Genomic DNA, 6,952 nt, shown 5'->3' with positions numbered 1-6,952 from the left:
ACAAGCACGTGACAGTTATGAATAATCAATGAGGTCAGCAAATCAAAACAAAGATGGACAGATGAAAATGAAAAGAGAAACAGAGGCAGACAGAGATTGCCAAAATCGATCAGAAAGCGACGGTAAATGAAAAATGTAGGAAAGATATTGACGTCGATGGTTTATTTAGGCATTCATTGAAAGAAAAGGATAGCATGCAAAGCTTCAAATGGAGTGGGAAATGGAGGGCGTGGAAACGAAACATCACGATAGGTTTGTGTTTTATCTTTAACATTTTACCTGATGTTTGAAAAACATTGATAGTTTATTTATTAACAGTCAGTAGGGCTATCTTTCGACACACTTTCGGGCGGGTGCACATACCCCATTTCCTTGGAGAACGGATGTACTTATTCGGCAAAATGTTAGTGAAAGTTCCTATTCAAAATCCAAAATAATTTCGAAAACAAACAAGAGCTGTCAGAGGCAGCATGATCGACTTTTTTCATTGCTATAATGCACCAGTCAGTTGTAACCACGCCCCCCCCCCCCAGGTCCGGGGGTATACTGGGGAAATGGGGCGTGGTTTTACCTTCCAGGTGGCCCCACAGTACCGCGTAAATGGGGTGGTTTTATGTTCGCAAAAATTTGTGGGGAATGGACCTTACCTAGGGTCCCTGGGGTGCGGGGATTTTACCAACTGGTCGTCCCGGCAGGGCCGGGATTTTACCCGGGGTAGGCTGGAACGAAAGTCAAAGTCCCTGCTATTCCCCGGACCTACGGGGCTGTGGTTACAAATGACTGGTACATAAGCATTAAGGATTTCAGCACTTGCAATATCAATATGGGGGGCACACCCCACACCTAACCCCATAACTTCCTTGTTTACTGCCTATTTCAATGGTACTGGTACACTAATAAGCAATCAGGCATACTTTTTTATTGTTTTGACATTTCTTATCTTCTCCCTGTACGCTTAAGTAATAAAAATGGTCAAAAGACTCGTTGAAAGCTGGCATATTTTTATATCTAGGATTAAAAAGAAATAAATTGCCCAAAATGTACCATTTCGGACTAGATATTATGTACATTTCCTAGGGGGTAAACCTGGCCGTTTGCCATCATTGCTGACCAGAATTATTCAGTTCTGGGGGGGGGACACACGTTGAAAGGTTACAACCCCTGAGTGACTCCAATCTTGTGTCAATTACTGGATCCGCCTTTGGCAGGCTTTGGCAAAACATGCCTGGATCACTGTAAAATAAGATTACATGCAAAATCCAGAATTTCTAAGTCAAATGTTAAAAGGGCAAAATAGTTGGCATCATATGCAAGTTAGAGATATCGTCAAAAAACTTGAAAAAGTCAAGCTAAATCCAATAGCAACTGCAATTCAATTGAAAAGAACAATTGTATACAGCACATTTATTGGCATTTCAATATATGTAATTTGTTTTGAAATATTTTCATTACCAAAAAATTGCATTTGATGTCTTTTTTGACTAACTGAAGGACCTGAGCCCAACCCCCAAATGTGTAAATACAGCCCTTCAATAAGCTGTGATAAAGCATTCGTTTGTTAAGAAAATCCATTCCTTTTGACAAATGGTCGAAATTAACACAAGCCAGTAAGCCATGCACTGGTAAAATGCCTCGGGTCTTACCCAAATTCTGATTTTTTATAGTAGGGCTTGTTTGAAATTTGATTCAAAGCTAAAGTATACGAATCAGGGCTTCTTCATCAAAAAGTCTAATTTCAATGATTGTTTTGATCCTGCTCATGATTGAAATGGCATTTGAAAAAAATATTTTATCATATTTATATCAATAATATAAGAACCTGGCTTTAAATAGAAATTGGTACATATGTGATACTAGTTAACATGTTAAAGGTAGTCCATCCATCTTTTATGCAAAAAAATAATGCAAAAAATTATATTTGTTTTCTTTTTATATTTCTGTTTTGTATATGAACTCTACAAAATACATGTACCAAGGGTTTAATTATTATAAGATAAATGATTTGCTGAAATTTCTATATAAACATAATATACTAATAGTTAATAAAAATTTACAGTATTTTGGGTTTCAGTACCTTTTGACATGACGCTTCAAGACTCCGATGTCAGGAGGCTGGTGATTTAAGTATTTATAATATTGATAATTAACATATAACATTTATTGATGATATAAGTAGATAAATGAAAATAAAATGAAATGCTATTTATTTTAAGGGCATCTCAGCTGTTCTTCTCCATCATTTGACGGATGAGCATGAGTGGCCTCCCCCGATTCAATATTATGAGTAAAGTCATGGGCCATTGAGCCAAGAGGAGAGGAATTCACCATGGCTTAACAATAAAAAAACACTTTAGTACCCTTAAAGCCCTCAGAGTGATTGTCCTTGACAACCACCTTCCATCAAAGATGCATACTATCTAGTATACAGGTAAATAAATTTAATGTACAGCAAGCTTTGACTCTTTTCACATCTTATATTAGTAGAAGTTTGAAGTTATACCCTTTTATATATTATTATATTAAAAATCAGGGAATTCAGGCTATTTATACAGGAAACAAGAATAAGCATTTCATAAAATAACTGCATCATAATTCATGAAATTAAAATGATCTGATCACATTTTCAGGCTTAAAAGCTGCACTCCCACAGATTGAACGTTTTGACAACTTTTATTTTTTTTGTCTTGGAACGAGCAGATTTTTATATTTAAGTTAAAGAAAGTGATGTTCATGCATTAAACATTATTTTTCGAACGGAAATATGAAAAACTGCCATCTGATTTTTTTGTCAGCAATCTTATATTATTGGTTTCCAGATATTCTCGCAAAAATGTGCTCTTTGCAAGACAAAAAAAATAAAAATGTAAAATTTGTATATCTGTGAGAGTGCAGCTTTAAGTCTGGTTATAAGTGGAAATATTTATTTCGATAACTATCTTACTTCTAGATAATTGTGCGTGTGTGTGTGTGTGATGTGGTCAAATCTTGTTCTGTAAATGAAACATTTCTTGTTTTGTATGCAGACTAAACCGTGCATGGAACAATAGAAGAGGATGGCAATATTCCTCAGTAAACGCAGTGAAAGAAAAAAGACCTATCCATACAGAGTCGCTGAAGAAACTGATCTTCATGTGTCACTTGACCAACAATTTTTCGATATGGGTAGAAAGGCTGTTATGGAGAAGCACTATCCTCGACAAATCTCTAGCCACCTTGAACAGTTATCTCCTTAACCAAGAAGGGAATTGTACAGCGAGCAAGAAACTAGGTTTAATAAGAGACATTTCTAGAGGTTTACTATGTGCTCCAATATTCATGAAACTTAATGACAATGGTCTCATTGTTGTCTTGTTTGAAACTAGGTCACATGTGGACTGAATGGAAGTCACTTGATTTTATTTTTAAAACATTATAGAATCAAACCTTGATATTGCTTTGTAAGATTACATGTGTTCAAACTTAGTGAGATTGTTCACCTTGATGAAATGTCAAGGGAGATCAAGTTTGTCACATACGGTAAAAAATATGGTCACTTCTTAAGAAATACTTGGGTACTAGAAGCAAAATATGTACTCGCAATCATGTAAATTTGTGTGTATATTTGTTCTCTTCAGCTTTATAAGTCGTGTTACCTGCGACATGCTAACGCATTTTAAGTATTTAAAAAAAGTTTGATTTTATATTAAAGTGGATGGAACTTGACCAAAACCCCTTTGAAAATAGGGTATATCAAAAGCACATAGGATACTTTGAAAGTTTAACTTCATACATGTATATTGATTTATATGTGATGATTATTTTGGTGAAGTTCTCAAAAATAAACAAAATGTCAAATTAATTTTTTGTTTTTCATGGAATCTTTCTGTAAAAGAAAAACAAACACAACATGTAGACAAGTTAGCTTTTAGATAACTGGGCCAACATTAGTATTTCTTTTAAACATTAACTCTCATCAACTTTTGACATTATATAGCTCCGCAACAACAGTTTTATATAAGTGACACTGGCTAGAAATAGTGATGTTTGCGAGAAATGACAACAATCACAAGATAGAGCATTTTTTTTGAATAACATCTCTACCTTACCTGCCTTATAATTTTGGGGATGTTAACCTAAACAAACGTTTTTAAGACCATTTCAGAACAGTGTTGTGGTTGGGTATTTTGTAAATTGACTAGCATTTTCAAGAATTCATCTGTTTATATTAACTTTCAAAATATAATAAGCACTTAAGGAGCAATTGTCACATACCAGCAAATCATACATACTGACCATTCCGAACAACTCTTCGGGTGCATACAGAGGCAGCTCTTTTTTAGCTCACCTGTCACTTTGTGACAAGGTGAGCTTTTGTGATTGCCTTTTGTCCGGCGTCCGTCAACAATTTACTTAAAAGACATCTCCTCCTTAACCGCTGGGCCAATATTAATAAAACTTCATAGGGATGTTCCTTGGGTGGTCTTCTATCAAAGTTGTTCAAAGAATTCAATTCCATGCAGAACTCTGGTTGCCATGGCAACCAAAAGGAAAAACTTTAAAAATCTTCTTCTCCCAATACACAAGGCTTAGGCCGTTGATATATGGTAGGTAGGATCACCAAATGGTCCTCTACCAAGATTGTTCAAATTATGGCCCTTGGGTCAAAATTGGCCCCGCCCCGGGGGGTCATGGGTTTTCTCTATATGTTTATAGTGAAAACTTGAAAAATCTTCTCCTCTGAACTTAATTGGCCTAGAGCTTAGATATTTGGCATGATTCATCGTCTAGTGGACCTCTACAAAGTTTGTTCAAATTATGGCCCTGGGGTCAAAATTGGCTCCGCCCCGGGGGGTCATGGGTATTCTCTATATGTTTATAGTTAAAACTTCAAAAATCTTCTCCTCTGAACTTACTTGGCCTAGAGCTTAGATATTTGTCATGATTCATCGTCTAGTGGACCTCTACAAAGTTTGTTCAAATTATGGCCCTGGGGTCAAAATTGGCCCCGCCCCGGGGGGTCATGGGTATTCTCTATATGTTCATAGTTAAAACTTCAAAAATCTTCTCCTCTGAACTTACTTGGACTAGAGCTTAGATATTTGGCATGATTCATCGTCTAGTGGACCTTTACAGAGGTTGTTCAAATTATGGCCTTAGGGTCAAAATTGGCCCTGCCCCGGGGGGTCATGGGTATTCTCTATATGTTTATAGTGAAAACTTCAAAAATCTTCTCCTTTGAACTTACTTGGGCTAGAGCTTAGATATTTGGCATGATTCATCGTCTAGTGGAACTCTACAAAGATTGTTCAAATTATGGCCCTTGGGTCAAAATTGGCCCCACACCGGGGGGTCATGGGTATACTTGATATGTTTATAGTTAAAAGTTCAAAAATCTTCTCCTCTGAACTTAATTGGACTAGAGCTTAGATATTTGGCATGATTCATCGTCTAGTGGACCTCTACAAAGTTTGTTCAAATTATGGCCCTTGGGTCAAAATTGGCCCCGCCCCGGGGGGTCATGGGTATTCTCTATATGTTTATAGTTAAAACTTCAAAAATCTTCTCCTCTGAACTTACTTGGACTAGAGCTTAGATATTTGGCATGATTCATTGTCTAGTGGACCTCTATAAAGATTGTTCAAATTATGGCCCTGGGGTCAAAATTGGCCCCGCCCCTGGGTGGTCATGGGTTTTCTCTATATGTTTATAGTAAAAAAAATCAAAAATCTCCTCTGAACTTATGTGGCTTAGAGCTTAGATATTTGGCATGATTCATCGTCTAGTGGACCTCTACAAAGATTGTTCAAATTATGGCCTTGGGGTCAAAATTGGCCCCGCCCCGGGGGGTCATGGGTATTCTCTATATGTTTATAGTTAAAACTTCAAAAATCTTCTCCTCTGAACTTACTTGGCCTAGAGCTTAGATATTTGTCATGATTCATCGTCTAGTGGACCTCTACAAAGTTTGTTCAAATTATGGCCCTGGGGTCAAAATTGGCCCCGCCCCGGGGGGTTAGGGTATTCTCTATATGTTTATAGTTAAAACTTTAAAAATCTTCTCGTCTGAACTTACTTGGACAGAGCTTAGATATTTGGCATGATTCATCGTCTAGTGGACCTCTACAAAGATTGTTCAAATTATGGCCTTGGGGTCAAAATTGGCCCTGCCCCCTTGGGGGGTCATGGGTTTTCTCTATATGTTTATAGTGAAAACTTCAAAAATCATCTCCTCTGAACTTACGTTGCTTAGAGCTTAGATATTTGGCATGATTCATCGTCTAGTGGAACTCTACAAAGTTTGTTCAAATTATGGCCCTGGGGTCAAAATTGGCCACACCCCGGGGCTGATGGGTTTTCTCTATATGTGTTATAGTGAAAACTTAAAAAATCTTCTCCGAACTCACAAAGACAAGTAACGTCTTAATTTAAACTGGATAACATATTTAGTGCACATACCAATTTTCAATATGGGCCACATACAACAATTAATAACAAATATACATATATAGATACGCATGTAAAATCAAGTAGTGACAAGAGCTTAGATATTTGGCATGATATATCATCTAGTTGACTTGTACCAATATTGTTCAATCTTTGGCCCTGGGGTCAAAAAATGGCCCCACCCGGGCGGTCATGGGTTTCCTTATATATATGTATATGATGAAAACTTAAAAAATCTTCTTCTCCGAAACCAAAAGGCGAAGGCCTTAGATATTTGGTATGAAGCATTGTTTATCGGACCACTATTAAGATTGTTCAAACTTTAGCCCTGGGGTCAAAATTGGCCACGCCCCGTGTTCATAGGCTTAGGTTTTTAATATTTGTATGTAATGGAAGAATGTGCAATATATGACAGGTGAGCGATTCAGTGCCATTTGGCCCTCTTGTTTACTATTTTGCTTACACAAGTTATCGGATATAATTTATTATAAGATTTGAGTTTTTAAATCAAGAAGAAGTCAACAAACTG

At 36.8% G+C, this 6,952-nt stretch overlaps 1 long non-coding RNA gene across 1 annotated transcript; it reads left to right on the top strand.

Annotated features, from left to right (window-relative positions):
- Positions 1-3,752, top strand: LOC128224793 (uncharacterized). Its single transcript, XR_008259545.1, has 3 exons — positions 1-252; positions 2,214-2,428; positions 3,024-3,752. It is a non-coding gene; the product is annotated as an uncharacterized LOC128224793 (long non-coding RNA).
- The last annotated feature ends 3,200 nt before the right edge of the window (positions 3,753-6,952 follow it).

This window comes from Mya arenaria, chromosome 17 (assembly GCF_026914265.1).
Source record: "Mya arenaria isolate MELC-2E11 chromosome 17, ASM2691426v1".
Taxonomy (NCBI): Eukaryota; Metazoa; Mollusca; class Bivalvia; order Myida; family Myidae; genus Mya; species Mya arenaria.
Note: the sequence above shows the minus strand (reverse complement) of the source record. Positions and strands in the feature narration are given on the sequence as shown.